A 16,628-nucleotide genomic window follows, 5' to 3' on the forward strand; every position below is an offset into this window, starting at 1 on the left:
CCCGTGCTCCCAGGCAGGGGCTCTCGGGACCTTGTTTAAGCATCCCGACCGAGGCAGCACCCAGGTGCGTGAGGACCATTCACTCATTTACCTTTATCTTCTCAGCAGCAAGGGTGCCCCAGAGCTTTGGGAGGAAGCCTCTCTACTTCTGAAAAAAAGGAAAAGGGATAGAAAAAAATAACCATCTCTTGTATTTGTGGTATACTTTATGGTTTACAGGCTTGACCTGTGAGGCTCTACACAGTCGTATGAAATACACATACTTGTTTACTATTTTACTTCATTAAAAAAAAAAAAAAGCAGTCTCAAAGACACAAATGTTAGGGGCTCTCCTAACTGAAACTGATCACCCTGGTCAGACAGCATAGTAAACATGTGCGTGAGTTATTTTATAACAGGAGGTCCTGGTAAGGAACACAGAACTGACAACCCACCACCAACAACCGGAAGATGCAGGAAAGGACAGAAGGAGGCAGGAGACACCAGTCCACATGTCCTCCCAGAATCCTCCTTGCTGGAATCTGTCTTGGCTGAGCAATGCACACACCACCAGGAAAGACCCTGAGTTGGAATGATCCGTCCAGAGATAGCCCAGAAATGAACCCCATCACCATCAAACCTGACACTTGAAGTCTCATTCAGAGCAGCCCTCCTGGGTCCCCTTAGCCCCCTACTCTCCACCTGGGTACCCCTTCCCAATAAAATATCTTTCTTTGTCAGCACATGTGTCTCCTTGGATAATTTTTCTGAGTGTTAGATAGGAACCCACTCAGCCTCTGGAAGGGATCCCCCTTCCAACAACACAAATTCATTAGTAAGAAACGAAAGCAAGAACTTTAAAGTCTATTTCTGTGTCCATGCTATCTCCATAAACCGTCTTTCCAAAGGTTTCTTTCCCAGGAAACTTCTGTAACACCTGCCAGCCCCACTGATAGGAAACTGTCATCACTGGAGGAGAGGAGAGGCGTGGTTGCCCGTGATCTCATCTTAGGGTCACGCAGGCCGGCAAGGCGAGGGCTGCAATCACACCTCTGCAGGAACGTTCAACCTCAGTGTTCCTGAGGCCCGGATTTATTGCTTGGCACAGCTAAAGCTGTAGGGTATAGAAAATAATGTTGCCATAAATTTAAGAGTATAAGGTGCTATCTTTGGATGATGATACCGATGAAATCACAGTGCAGTTTCTACGCTGCACAGATTTTTAAGAAATTAGCATCTATGTAGCGTAATTTTCTGGTTTTCTACTAGCAGCAGCAGAAAGGTATCTACAATAAATTTCTTAGACTCCCAAACAGGATGTGGTTTGGGGAGAGGTAGTGAAATAGGGCAGGGTCCTGTGGTCCTTGCCCTCCATGTCTTCAGCCTGCCTTTTGTCTGTGGAAAAATTTACCCAAAGAATAAGTTTAATTAGAGAAGTGGGAACATGCAGAAGCAAAGGAAAACTGTCAAAGACCACATGTTAACAGTTTAGTAAGAAGCAGCTAAGGACCTTTAACTCCTCCAGGGCGTAGGTGATATTCTGATGCATGTCCTGTGAGCTGTCTTACAGAGCCCGAAACCCCACCAGCTGGAAGGGGTTCCTGCATGGTGACCACACTGTAGCCACACGTGTGCGTGCGCGCGTGCGTGCGTGCGTGCTAAGTCGCTTCAGGCGTGTCTGACTCTTTGTGACCCTGTGGGCTGAGACCCTGCCAGGTTCCTCTGTCCATAGGATTCTCCAGGCAAGAATACTGGACTGGGTTGCCATTCCTTTCTCCAGGGGATCTTCCTGACCCAGGGAATGAACCCAAGTCTCTGGCATTGCAGGCAGATCTTTTTCTTTTTTACCATCTGAGCCACCAGGGAAGCCCAGCCATGACGTGAGCTGCCACAGTTCTGATAACTGGCCTCGAAGAGATGGGAACATGCTGACCGCAGAACCAAAGATGAACTGTGCTTCAAACGATCAGAGCACTGATGGCCGTTTCCACAGCAGACTGGGCTGTTCTGCACGTAGCCCCTCCCTCCACCGATAAAAGCTCTTGCCCACTGATTGTCATTGGGCAGGGAGGAGTCACCCTTTAGATAAAAGTCTGCCCCCCCCACCCCACCCTGTTGCCAGCTTCCAAAATAAAGCACCTTCCCTTTCCACCAACCTGGCCTTTTTAATGGCTTTTGGGCAATAAGCAGTCAGACCCCACTTTCAGTTATAGTAGGAGGGGTAATGGAAAGAAAGGATATACATGTTCTCTTATAATAAATAAATGCCTAACAAATAAATAAGGCCTAAAATATAAGCAATGACAAGGACAGTCTCAGATGTGTGCTTTCAACTTGGCTATGTTGTCCCAGCATTTGAAGATTAAAATATTGCTGTTTCTATACTTCACCCTCCACTGGGGTCATAACAGCAGGGCCTTTAATGAGACTTAGCTCAGCGCAGCACAGCTTCACCGAGAGCAGGGCTGATCATACAGAATGTCTTCTGGGGAACGGTCAGCTCAGAGACATGGTGGTCATTCATCTCAGGAATCTGAAACCCCAGGGAGCTTCCTATGTTGTGTTACACTAGTGTTTTCTTTTAAATTAATAACTGTTGTAGATTTCTATAGACCAAATGTTTGTGTCCCCTCTAAATTCCTGTTAAAGCCTAATGCTGTGTGTGATGGTACTGGGAGGTGGGGTTAGGGGAGAGGATTAGTGTGGATCCCTCCCAAATGGGATTGGTGCCCTTATGAAAAGACCCAGAGAGGTTCCTTGCTCCTTCTGCCTCGTGAGGACTCGGTGAGAAGACAGAGGCCATCTATAAGCTAGGAGCAGGTCTTCACGGAACACTGGCGCCTTAGTCTTGGATTTCTCTGTCTCCAGAACTCCAAGAAGTATGTCTGTGGTTTATACGCCACCCAGTGTATTGTACTCTGTTCTAGTGGTCCAAAACAGACCAAGATTTGGGCTGAAGGTTTATATTAACTCTGTGCAAATATTAACTCTGTGCATATATTAACTCTTCATATGCAAATAAGAGGAAATTGTCCCTGCTGCTGCTGCTGCTAAGTCGCTTCAGGCGTGTCCGACTCTGTGCGACCCCATAGACGGCAGCCCACCAGGCTCCCCCGTCCCTGGGATTCTCCAGGCCAGAACACTGGAGTGGGTTGCCATTTCCTTCTCCAGTGCATGAAAGTGAAAAGTGAAAGTGAAGTTGCTCAGTCGTGTCCGACTCTCAGTGTCCCCATGGACTGCAGCCCACCAGGCTCCTCCATCCATGGGACTTTCCAGGCAGGAGTGCTGGAGTGGGGTGCCATCGCCCTCTCCGAAATGCCCCTGAGCTTATGGTAAACGCGCGTTCCGGTTTAGGTGTGGCGCTAACAGGACGTACCAGCTGTGGGTGGACGCCAGTCGCAGCCAATCATCGTCCATCCTTCGTGCAGCCGCAGTCCTCACTCACCGCCTCGTCTCCTATCTGGCATCTTCACCTGTCATCACCTGAATGAAGAGACGATTCAAAGAAGGCAAGGTGGGCGCTAGGCAACTCCCAGGCACCCACTCACGCACTATGGGCAGCGCTATCAGCCTTAGCAAGAAGAAAGCAGCATTGAAATCAAATTGATTTTTTGAAATCACGAGTTACTCACTGGAAAACAGGGAATGAAGATAGCATTTTTATCTTTTATTAAGGTAGATAGCAACGTTCTTTCCTAGAAATGGTTTGTGTGAAGATAACAGCCCAGTAGTAGCTGAAGAGCTATCTATTGGGTAGGGAAGCAGGTGGCATAATCTTTCTTATTGTTATCTTAGTGAAAGTAATTATTTGCTAAAAGGAGCGAGCACGTTTCCCCCTTTGTTACTTGTTTATCACCGAATGCTTTTCAAAATACTTCCACTGTGGCTTTTTACTTGATCCAAAGGGATGCTTTCCAGCTCTCAAAAGAGCAGCAGTAACAACACAAACCCTTCATAATAAAAAGATAAATAAATAAAACACTCTGGAAATAAAAGCATTACTGAATATAGCTGAAACTATCAAGAAGGACTAGGACTGCCAGCCCTCTGCCCCCTGGGGTAGGATGGTTCTCCAGTCAGAGCCGCGGTAATTCACAAATAGCTTTGTTTAAGGCATGAAGTACTGTATGTAGTCATTTCCTCATGGAAACAAACCTAGGAAGTGTCACTGACTATTTTACGGAGGAAGAAACTGAGGCACAGAGATGTTACGTCATTGCCCAAATTACACAGCTCATAAGCTAGAATTGGGAACCCAAGGGTCTGCATGTTCACACAAAGCGTATCACAGAATTTGGTTTGGAGCAGAGGACAAACTCAGGGCTTCCCAGGTGGCTCAGTGGTAAAGAATCCTCCTGCCAATGCAGGAGACGTAGAGATGTGGGTTCAATCCCTGGGCGGGGAAGGTCCCCTGAAGGAGGGCATGGCAACCCACTCCAGTATCCTTGCCTGGAGAATCCCATAGACACAGGAGCCTGGTGGGCTTTAGTCCTTGGGGTTGCAAAGAGTTGGCCATGACTGAGGGCTTAGCATGCACACAGAGGACAAACTCATCTTTGAAAACCTCAGATACTGAAAACAGACTTCTCATCTAATCTTTCTTTCCCATCCTGTCTTCTCTAAGCAGCTCAATTGAATGTTAATAAGCCTGTACTTTGTTCAAACTCAGCCAGTCATTTGGGGGTAATTAATCTGAGTTTTACACATCTAGTCTTTCTTTTAATGAGTAAACTTCGAGCAAAGTGTGCTTCTACCCGTGGGTATTTGCTTCTACTTGCGGATGCAAATGAGCAGCATATATTTGGTTCCTGTTTTGTCGTCCTTGTTACCGGATTTGGTAGTAAAGAGGAATGGATAAACTGTTCATTGGTGTGCAGCAGTTTGTTTTAGCAGTGGATTGTGGGGACCCTGACACGCACAGACACCTAAACCCATCATCAGAAGACAAACAGAGCCTTTGATCTGCACGACCGACACGCAGGCGCCAGTCACTCCCAGGCACGGTTAGCGGTGTCTGAATGGAAAACCGTCAGCAAGCCATGTTCGCGGTTCCAGGAATGACCAGCATGCGCGTTAAATATGAAAACAGAACCGCGTTGCTTTCCCAGCTCCCATTCATTCTGCTCCCTTCTCATTTGCTACCATGCTTGCAGATTGGGGCATGCTTGAATTTTGTTTTAACATATCTGGCCGTCGTTCCCCAAGATTCTGCAAGTTCCTGAGAACCTGAGGTGTTCCCGAGAACACCCTTGAGGTGCTGAAAGAAGAAGGCGTAGGAGGTGTGCACCGCTTCAGAGCATGGGATCTGAGAGTCACTTGGGGCGCAGGAGTGCTCAAGGAAGGAAGCTCGGGTTTAGGGCAGGCTGGATAGCCTTTGACTAAGCCTGCGGAAAGACTTGGGCTTCCCAGGTGGTGCTGGTGGTAAGGAATCTGCCTGCCAGTGCGGGAGATGTAAAGAGAAGCGGGTTCGATCCCTGGGTCGGGAAGATCCCTGGAGGAGGGCATGGCAACCCACTCCAGGGTTCTTGTCTGGGAAAATCCTGTGGACAGAGAAGCCTGGGGGGCTGCAGGCCACAGGGTTGTAAAGAGTCGGACACGCCTGAGTGAGAGCACACGCGGGAAGATTCACACTGGAAGGCTCAGTGCCCCAGTCACTTTTGCGATGAGCTGTGTTTTGAGTCAGGGTGAACGTGTCACAGTCCCTGGAGATTAAGTGTGTGTGTGTGTGTGTGTGTGTGTGTGTGTGCACTCCGCTCTGCCTCCAGCCATCTCTCTGCAGCCTGCTTTGGGGAGACCAGAGGAAGCTGTTAGGGAGGCCCCAGGTGGAGATTAAGTGTGTGTGTGTGTGTGTGTGTGTGTGTGTGTGTGTGTGCACTCCGCTCTGCCTCCAGCCATCTCTCTGCTTTGGGGAGACCAGAGGAGGCTGTTAGGGAGGCCCCAGGTGGGGAGCGGGGACCTGCCGGGTGCTCGACTCTGTGCTGCTGTCCCAGAGCTTGCACACGTGTGTGAAAGGACGCAACAGGTTAGAAAGCAGATGGCAAAGCCTCTGGAGTCGGCCAGAGGCTCCAGCCGCAGAGAAGCCTTCTGCTCTCTGTCTCTCGGCAAGCTTCTCTTTCCACAAAAGTGTCAGTTTACTCATCTGTGAAATGGGACTATCACCCCTAACTCCTAACACTGTTGTGGGGATTTAATAAGATAATGTAAGTGCCAAGGCAGAGCCTGGTGTGTGGCAGCCATAAAAATTAATAAGAAAAATATTAGCACTTTTGAGCTATACCCATTAAACTATCCCTATGAAAAAATAGTTGCCCAAATTGAATACTTTGAAACAATTAACTGAATAATTAACTTGAAGGGTTGAATCCGATTTATCTTAATCAAATTTAACCAATTCCCTACCACTACAGATCAGAATTATTTATTTGACGGTGATAATTTTTTTTTTTGGTTTAGTATTGATTCAGTTTTTGCACCGTATAAATATTCTGATAGTTACCTAGCCTCAGGAATATAGCAACATGCAAAAAACCGATTTCCAAAAATTTATGCACATGATTTTATAAATAGTACACTTTAAGGAACCTTCTAAATACAAGGAGGACACACCTGAGCAGTTTACACATCAGTGTCAAGAAGTAGATGCGGGGTAGACTCTAGCCTCTTGCCTTTTCTCTCCCCCAAAGCAAACCAGTGAAGGAACACTGGCCAAAATTAAGGAGTGAAATGATTAGAAAGAGACAGGACTGGTGGTTTTTCACCCACTCAGGGTTATTTGGAAATGCAGAGTAGAGTCCTCATTTCATATTTCCAGCATGTGCAAGCATGTGTTCCTTTAATTACAAAATAAAGATGGAAGCCTGTGAAACACTCTAAAAAGCGAGCTTATGAGTAATTCAAGAGGGCCGGACAGGGCTGCTCTGTGTGTTACATGGAATTCACTGCACAGATGATGATGGTGCGGGGTGTCAGCCCATTAGGGACCATCTGCCTTCCCACCTGCCACCAGGCTAAATTATGTTTGTGCCTTCGAGGATGTCTTCGGTGGAGATAAATAATATATGTGAAGCTGTTTTATGGATTAACTTAAAGTGTGTCGTATTCTACACTTCTATTGGGAACCTCTTCATTGTGGAAGAACAGTTGATTCAATTTCTGCTCATTATGCTTACCCTGTTCCTGACTTTAAAGCTTCCACCCCCACACTAGGTAAGACCATTTTTATCAGCATGTCCTAAAAATGATCATTTAAAAAGCAAGTATTTGGCCTCCTCTAATGGCAACCCACTCCAGTACTCTTGCCTAGAAAATCCCGTGGACAGAGGAGCGAGGTGCAGGCTACTGTCCATGGGGTCGCAAAGAGTCGGGCACTACTGAGCGACTTCACTTCACTAAATTAATTTTCTCAGTGCCTTTTGAAAGTCTCTACCAAGGATCTTTGAGAACTGTTTTAATCTAAGTTTTATGGCATTACTTACCAAAATTTATAAAATGCTTAGGAAAAGCAAATCTGAACTCTTCTATCATTTTGTGCCTCGTGGGGGCTCACATTTAAACTGAAATAGTATTTTGTGAGCCAGGCAAACTATTTCTCTTTACTCTTTGCTCTGAAGACTATACTAATAATTCTGCAAATGAATGGAATCGTATTAAATTCATTACATTTGTCTATAGCTTATTGTTAGGAGTCTTAGCAAAGGAAATGGATATATTCACAGCACATGCATTAGAGCATCATGACATCAGATAGTATTCAATCATACCTAAAATTTATTGACTATGTGAAAGCCTTTGACTGTGTGGATCACAATAAACTGTGGAAAATTCTAAAAGAGATGGGAATACCAGACCACCTGACCTGCCTCTTGAGAAACCTATATGTAGGTCAGGAAGCCACAGTTAGAACTGGACATGGAACAACAGACTGGTTGCAAATAGGAAAAGGAGTATGTCAAGGCTGTATATTGTCACCCTGCTTATTTAACTTATATGCAGAATACATCATGAGAAACGCTGGGCTGGAAGAAGCACAAGCTGGAATCAAGATTGCCAGGAGAAATATCAATAACCTCAGATACGCAGATGACACCACCCTTATGGCAGAAAGTGAAGAGGAACTAAAAAGCCTCTTGATGAAAGTGAAAGAGGAGAGTGAAAAAGTTGGCTTAAAGCTCAACATTCAGAAAACGAAGATCATGGCATCTGGTCCCATCACTTCATGGCAAATAGATGGGGAAAGAGTGGAAACAGTGTCAGACTTTATTTTGCTGGGCTCCAAAATCACTGCAGATGGTGATTGCAGCCATGAAATTAAAAGACACTTACTCTTTGGAAGGAAAGTTATGACCAACCTAGAGAGCATATTCAAAAGCAGAGACATTACTTTGTCAACAAAGGTCTGTCTAGTCACGGCTATGGTTTTTCCTGTGCTCATGTATGGATGTGAGAGTTGGACTGTGAAGAAAGCTGAGTGCTGAAGAATTGATGCTTTTGAACTGTGGTGTTGGAGAAGACTCTTGAGAGTCCCTTGGATTGCAAGGAGATCCAACCAGTCCATCCTAAAGGAGATCAGTCCTGGGTATTCATTGGAAGGACTGATGCTAAAGCTGAAACTCCAGTACTTTGGCCACCTCATGCAAAGAGTTGACTCAGTGGAAAAGACCCTGATGCTGGGAAGGATTGCGGGCAGGAGGAGAAGGGGACGACCGAGGATGAGATGGCTGGATGGCATCACTGACTCGATGGACATGAGTCTGAGTGAAGTCTGGGAGTTGGTGATGGACAGGGAGGCCTGGCATGCTGCGATTCATGGGGTCGCAAAGAGTCGACCCAACTGAGCGACTGAACTGAAAATTATTTCAGCTAAAATGGGAATAATGTGTGTCTTGGAGAAACCCCCCGAGGGAATTTTATAAAGGGACGTGAGAAAAAAAGAGGACCTGCCTAGGCTCAGGCAGAGAGCGCAGAGCAGTTGTGGGGAATTCAGAGGTGGAAGGGTGGGTTTTCTTGAGTTGACCAAAGGTCTGCGAACAGGAACGTGTAGGTGGCTCAAGCTGAAGTGGCCAGGAGGGTTGAAAGGGCTGGTTTCGAGGACTGAGCTGGTTTCGAGGACGGGGCTGATTATCTGAAGAGGGTTGAAAGAGCTGGTTTCGAGGACGGAGCTGGTTTCGAGGACGGGGGTGGTTGTCTGGGGAGGGTTGAAAGGGCTGGTTCTGAGGGCGGCCAAGCAGCTCACTTTCACCAGCTCTCAGCGTCTCAGTGAAGAAGGAGGATCTGACGCAGTGCTCCCCAGGCCCTCTCCTTTGTATGTTTCTCCATCCACACACCTATGCTTGCTCCTATGCCTTTTTTAAAAAAAATTACTTTTATTGGAGCACTGTTGCTTTATATATAATTATCACATTTATTTTTGGCCGCAATGCATAGCATGCTGGGTCTTAGTTCCCCGACCAGGGATCGAACCTGTGCCCCTTGCAGTGGAAGGGTCTTCGCCTCTGGAACGCACGCGAAGTCCCGTTCCTCTGCGTCTGTGAGGCCCTGCAGCTCTGTTGCCTCGTCTTCCGTCACGGCGCGTGTTCCCACCGGCATTGTTTGTTTCACGCCACCACAGTCTGCATAATTTATGAAGTGTTGTTTTCAAGGGCAATTTTGGTCTTTAAATGACCTTATTTCCCAGAGAATGTATTATTCAGGTATTACTTTTCATTAATATTACAGAACCGTGGGATATTTGAGTGTGAAGGGCCTTTGGAGGAAACTGATATTTAAGGGAATTTTTAAAATAATTGCTGATCAGCACTTACCCAATGTGACAAATGTTCCAAAATAGAAAAGGTTACACAGATAATTGGCTTCACAGGGGCTCAGTGGTAAAAAAAACCCCTGCCACTACAGGAGGTGCAGATGAACAGGTTCATTCCCTGGGCCGAGAAAATCCCCTGGAGGAGGAAATGGCAACCCACTCCATGCCTGGAGAACCCCACGGACAGAAGAGCCTGGCGGGCAACAGTCCGTGGGGTTGCAAAGAGCTGGACATTTGCTCAGTTGGACACAACTGGGCAAGCATGCACCACACACATCATTGCTGAGTTGAAAATGGAAGTGTCAGTTTAGATGCAATCTACTAACTAAGCTTATCATTAGTCATAATTGTCAATGGCCCTACTTTTAATATGAAACTGCTCGGACACTATCAGAAGACATCATTCAGGGAAAGTTTCTATTCATGTTTAAGGAGGAATTTATCCAAATGAGACAGTGAAGTTCACGTTTCCACAGTCCTTCAGCTTCATCATCACCATCAAAGCTAATACTGTTAGAGTCTTTTCTGTGTAATTGTGTCTTGAGTCAACTTTTCCCAGAAATAGCCTCTAGGATGGAGAGTCATGTGCAGGAAGTTTCTTGGGAAATGGTCTTATGACCAACACCTGTAAGAGGCTGAGCAAAGCAGGATGAGACAGAGGGAAGGGCTGGGTTCTGAGCCATCATCAGAGAGGTCTCTTTTGCTTCCAAAGGCAGATCTATACCTGGGCCTTCAGAATCGCCAGTCCAGGTTCGATGCATGATACTGGATATGATAGAGGGATGGTAAGGGAAGGGAGCAGGGAGCGGGGTTCAGGATGGGGAACAGGTGTATACCTGTGGCGGATTCATGTTGATGTGTGGCAAAACCAGTACGATATTGTAAAGTAATTAACCTCCAATTAAAATAAATAGATAAATAAATATATAAAAGAAACTGTCCAGAAATGACACAAGAGTGCGGTGACCGTGACTATTCCCAGAGAGTGACTCAACTGAGAGCTATCAAGCACCAGGACCAGTGCAGGGAGGCAGGGGTGCCTCAGCCCAGATGAGGGGTCCCTGCAGTTAGGCACATTAGGGGCATATACAGTATCTCAAGTAATCAAGCAATAACTCTCTTGTTACCATGAGGGTGCAGAGACTTAGAGAATTAGCTTACTCAAGGTCCCGCCGCAGGATGCGGGTGTAGCCGGAATCTTACATCTTTCCAACCAAAGTCTGAGCTCTTCCTTATCTCTGTCGTCTTAGGATTTGACCCTCCAGGTGAAGTCCACCTGAAATCATCACATTACTTTGAACTAGGCTTTGTGGTTTAGCTCCAAATCCATGACAATACCCTAGCTGAGTTATATACCGACATCAGCTACAACGGCATCATCTTAAACTACTTCTTTCTATCTTACGTATTAGGGATCAAAAAAAAAAAAAAAAAAACGTGGTACATTGTTTATACTAAATAGTGATCTTAACCTGGTTAATTATTCCAAACCTAATACACATTTTTCTTCCCTGGTGGCTCAGCTGGTAAAGAATCTACCTGCAGTGCAGGAGACTCCGGTTTGATTCCTGGGTTGGGAAGATCCTCAGAGAAGGGATAGGCTACCCACTCCAGTGTTCTTGGGCTTCCCTTGTGGCTCACCTGGTAAAGCATCTGCCTGCAATGCCAGACACCTGGGTTCGATGTCTGGGCTGGAAAAATCCCCTGGAGAAGGGAAAGGCTACCCACTCCAGTATTTTGGCCTGGAGAATTCCATGGACTGTATAGTCCATGGGGTCACAATGAGTCAGGCATGGCTGAGCGACATTCACTTCCACAGATTTTGCTGAAATATAGTTCTTCTATTGAATTCTATAATCCCTGAATATCATTATCTGCAGTTACAGAATTTGGGAAGTTGCAAAGGGGGTGGAATTTGATGCAGAATGCATGTAATATCGATCTCCTCTTTTTAAAAGACATATCTCAGACAAGATAATGCACTAGAATATATGTATTATATTTAGAATATGTAAAGTGTTAGTCACTCAGTCGTGTCTGACTTTTTGTGACCCCATGAACTGCAGCCCACCAGGCTCCTCAGTCCATGGGATTCTCCAGGCAAGAATACTGGAGCGGGTTGCCATTTCCTTTTCCAGAGCATCTTCCTGAGCTAGGGACTGAACCCAGGTCTCCCACATTAAAGTGGATTCTTTACTTCCTAAGTTACCAGGGAAGCCAGAAATATGTAAAATATCTTGATAAATATTACCTGGCTATTAGGTATAGTATGTTATTATAAAGTTAAAAAAGAGAAAAATTATGAGAGATCCAGTGTTTGAAACGTCTACCTTAGCCCAACCCTTCTTTTGATTGTGGGTAAAATCTTTAAATAAAATGGTATTTTTGTGTATCTGTTCATCTGTATAATGTTTTTAGATTCCACATATTAGTGATATCAGTCTTTCTCTTTCAGATGTACTTTACTTAATATGATAATATCTTATTTATAAAACATAAATAGATTCACAAAGAAAACAAAGGTGTGGTTCCCAAAGAAGATGGGAATTAACATATACACGTTACCATATACAAAACAGAAAACCAGTAAAGACCTGCTGTCTAGCATAGGGAACTATACTCATTATCTTGTAATGACCTACATGAAAGAGAATCTGATATATATGCATACACATATATATATGTGAGTCACTTTGCTGTATACTTGAAACCAACATAACATTGTAAATTAATTATACTTCAATTAAAAAAAGTAATTACCCCACCCCTACAAAACTGATGGTGGGCAACAAAGAAAAAAGAAATGATATTTTCAAATTGTAATTTTCCTCCCAAAATGTGTTTTTGTAGTCTGTGTTGATGTGACTTCCACACAATTTGTTTTAATTACTAACATGAATATGTCTAAATGACACCAAATAAATTAGCTTGCTTTTTAAATAAGTAACTGAAAAGAACTTTGGCTTATAGAGATAAGACTGTAAAAGAGAATTCTATTCGAATGTAATCATATTATTTTCCTGTGTTCTCTACACACTGGCAGTTGAGGTTTTGCTGGGCGTTTTCTACATTATGGAAAGAATCGCACCTATTGTGTGTCTTCAGTCTCCAAGACACTGTCTTAATTAACATTCCTCCTGATCACATGTAGCTGAAAACCCAGTGCAAGCTAGCATAAGCAAAAATGGAACTTATTGATTCAGGTAAAAAAAAAAAATCTGCAATATGTCTCTCTTCAGGCCAGAAAGTCAGGCGGTTCTCCAGCTCCCTCTTTTTCCATCTTGGCTGAACTGTCGGATCTGCCCTTCCTCTGCAGTAGCAGGAAGGCTGAAGCAGTTTCAGCCTCTCTTCTCTGAGATAAGGAAAGCATACCCGTACATCTCCTCGTGGTGCAACAAGAGTCTCATTTATCCCTCAGCTGTTCTGGACCCATCACTATGTCCAGGTCAAGCTGGAACTGAATGCAACCAGGAGCAGAGCTGAGAGCAGCCGGGCTCCAAAGATGTCTCTGTGGATACAGTCAGAGGTGGCCCACTCTCAGAGTGTACCTGGATTTTCCCCTTAAAAGAACATGAAGAAATGAATGCTGAATACCTAAATCCCAATGACCAGCCGTGACTGCTCCTTAAATCTATCAAGTTGACATCTTATAAGGTAGCCAACAAATTTATAGACTAGATTATGTGATATTTTGTGAGCCCTCAGTTCAGTTCAGTTCAGTTCAGTCATGTCTTTGTGACCCCATGAGCTTCAGCACGCCAGGCTTCCCTTTCCATTGCCAACTCCAGGAGTTTACTCAAACTCGTGTCCATTGAGTCGGTGATGCCATCCAACCATCTCATCCTCTGTTGTCCCCTTCTCCTCCTGCCCCCAATCCCTCCCAGCATCAGGGTCTTTTCCAATGAGTCAGGTCTTTGCATCAGGTGGCCAAAGTTTTAGAGTTTCAGCTTCCGCATCAGTCTTTCCAATGAACACCCAGGACTGATCTCCTTTAGAATGTACTGGTTGGATCTCCTTGCAGTCCAAGGGACTCTCAAGAGTCTTCTCCAACACCACAGTTCAAAAGCATCAATTCTTCAGCGCTGAGCTTTCTTTATAGTCCAACTCTCACATCCACACATGACTACTGGAAAAACCATAGCCTTGACTAGATGGACCTTTGTTGGCAAAGTAATGTCTCTGCTTTTTAATGTGCTGTCTAGGTTGGTCATAACTTTCCTTCCAAGGAGCAAGCATCTTTTAATCACCGTCTACGGTGATTTTGGAGCCCAAGAAAATGAAGTCAGCCACTGTTTCCACTGTTTCCCCATCTATTTGCCATGAAGTAATGGGACCAGATGCCATCATCTTCGTTTTCTGAATGTTGAGCTTTAAGCCAACTTTTTCACTCTCCTCTTTCACTTTCATCAAGAGGCTTTTTAGTTCCTCTTCACTTTCTGCCGTAAGGGTGGTATCATCTGCATATCTGAGGTTATTGATAATTTTCTCAGCAATCTTGACTCCAGCTTGTGCTTCATCCAGCCTGGCATTTTGCATGATGTGCTCTGCATATAAGTTAAATAAGCAGGGTGACAATATACAGCCTCTACACACTCGTTTCCCAATTTGGAACCAGCCCATTGTTCCACGTCTGGTTCTATTTGTTGCTTCTTGACTGCATACAGGTTTCTCAGGAGGAATATAAGCTGGTCTGGTATTCCCATCTCTTGAAGAATTTTCCACAGTTTGTTGTGATCCACACAGTCAAAGGCTTTGGTGTAGTCAATAAAGCAGAAGTAGATGTTTTTCTGGAACTCTGTTGTTTTTCCTATGATCCAATGATGTTGGCAATTTGATCTCTGGTTCCTCTGCCTTTTCTAAATGCACCTTGAAGATCTGGAGGTTCATGGTTCACGTACTGTTGAAGCCTGGCTTGGAGAATTTTGAGCCTTACTTGGCTAGTGTGTGAGATGAGCACAGTTGTGTGGTAAAACATTCTTTGGCATTGCCTTTCTTTGGGATTGAATTGAAAACTGAACTTTTCTAGTCCTGTGTCCACTGCTGAGTTTTCCAGATTTGCTGGCATATTGAGTGCACCACTTTCACAGCATCATCTTTTAGGATTTGAAATAGCTCAACTGGAATTCTATCACCTTCACTAGCTTTGCCCTACGGATCTAAAATGAAAATAAAGCAAGCACAAAAACTAAGAAATAAATTTTCTCAAACAGTAAAATGAAGCCTCATCAGAGAGGAAAATACGCACAGAATAAGTCCTAGATGCGGGTGTGAGTTACATGCAAAGTTCTTTTAATTATTCATGAATGTTGCTTCCATGAACCTAGAGGTACTGTTTTTATTAGGATGAGAACCTTCCCTTCAAGTTCACTGTGAGTGGATAAGTTTTGCAAAGTGTCTTTTAATGTTGCAGGAAAGGTGTAGAATACCCCTCTCAGTTTAGAAAATGTTGATGGGTGGCAGCTTGTCAAGGTTGCTCCTGTCAAATGGAAGAGTCATGTTTAAACACGAGTGCAGTATTCTCAATGTTTGATTTTTGTTGTGGTTTTTAATAGCATCTGTGATTGTTCCTAGGGAGATGGAATATATATGTGTATACACACACTCACACACATATATATGTATGTAGCAGATGACTCTTTCCATTTAACCTTGCCAGAATATAATCTTATACTCTAATACAAGCAACAGAGAGGATGGGGCTCTTTTCCTGGCAAGTTTTCAGAGTTTATACATCTAGCTCATCTGAAAGTTACAAGGGTAATCATATTGGCAGATTAGGAAAGCAATTCTAAGTCTTATTCTAGAGTTCTGCATTCATTAATTTGCACCAGTTTCATATTCATACACTGAAGACTGCTTTCAAATAAGGAATCTACTTATGAATAAACACATTCCTAAATGTTATATCTTTGATGGGGTTAAGTATCCTCCTCCTCCTTCAGTACCGAAATGGTTCTTCGGCCACAAATGTTGATGAAAGTACAGGTTGCCGGACAGTGTTGCTGGAGAGGGGACGATAGGAAAGATCTGGTCTGAAACCTCCCACTGGAGCGAGAAACACTTTCGGGACAAATCCATGTGCAGGCACCTGAAAGATGTTCCTCCAGGCAGGTCTGTACCCAGACCGTCAGTACACTCCAGGAAGTGTGGGTGCTCAGCCTAGTCTAAGCAAGAAAGGAGCAGCAGGGGCACAGGGCAATGAGAGGATCAAAGCGATGGTGGAGCTCCATGCACAAGCTTAGACGCAGCAAGGATGGACTTAGAGGTTATCGTACTAAGTGAAGTAAGTCAAACAGAGAAAGACGGATCCCGTACGATATAACTTATATGTGGAATCTAAAAACATCTGTACGAATGAACTTATTTACAAAACAGGAATAGCCTCTCACAGACACAGAACAAACCTGTGGTTACCAAAGGGGATGGGGGAAGAGATAAAGCAAGAAGTTGGGCATAAGGTATACACACTTCTGTACAAAAAATAAACAAGGTGCTACTTTATATGGTATAGGAGCTCTGATCAATATCTTGTTAATAACCTATAATGAATCCGAAGAATAGATGTAACTGAACTACTTTGCTGTACACCTGAAATAAACACAGCATTGTAAATTAACCATGAAAGTGTTAGGCTCTCAGTCATATCAGACTGTGATCCCATGGACGGTAGCCCCCCCAGGCTTCTCTGTCCATGGGATTCTCCAGGCCAAGAATACTGGAGTGGGTTGCCATTTCCTTCTCCAGGGGATCTTCCTGACCCAGGATCGAACCTGGGTCTCCTGCATTGCAGGCAGAGTCTTTAGTGTCTGAGCTACCAGGGGAAAGTAATTATACTTCAATTTTTTCTTTT

This window comes from Ovis aries, chromosome 26 (genome assembly GCF_016772045.2).
Source record: "Ovis aries strain OAR_USU_Benz2616 breed Rambouillet chromosome 26, ARS-UI_Ramb_v3.0, whole genome shotgun sequence".
Taxonomy (NCBI): Eukaryota; Metazoa; Chordata; class Mammalia; order Artiodactyla; family Bovidae; genus Ovis; species Ovis aries.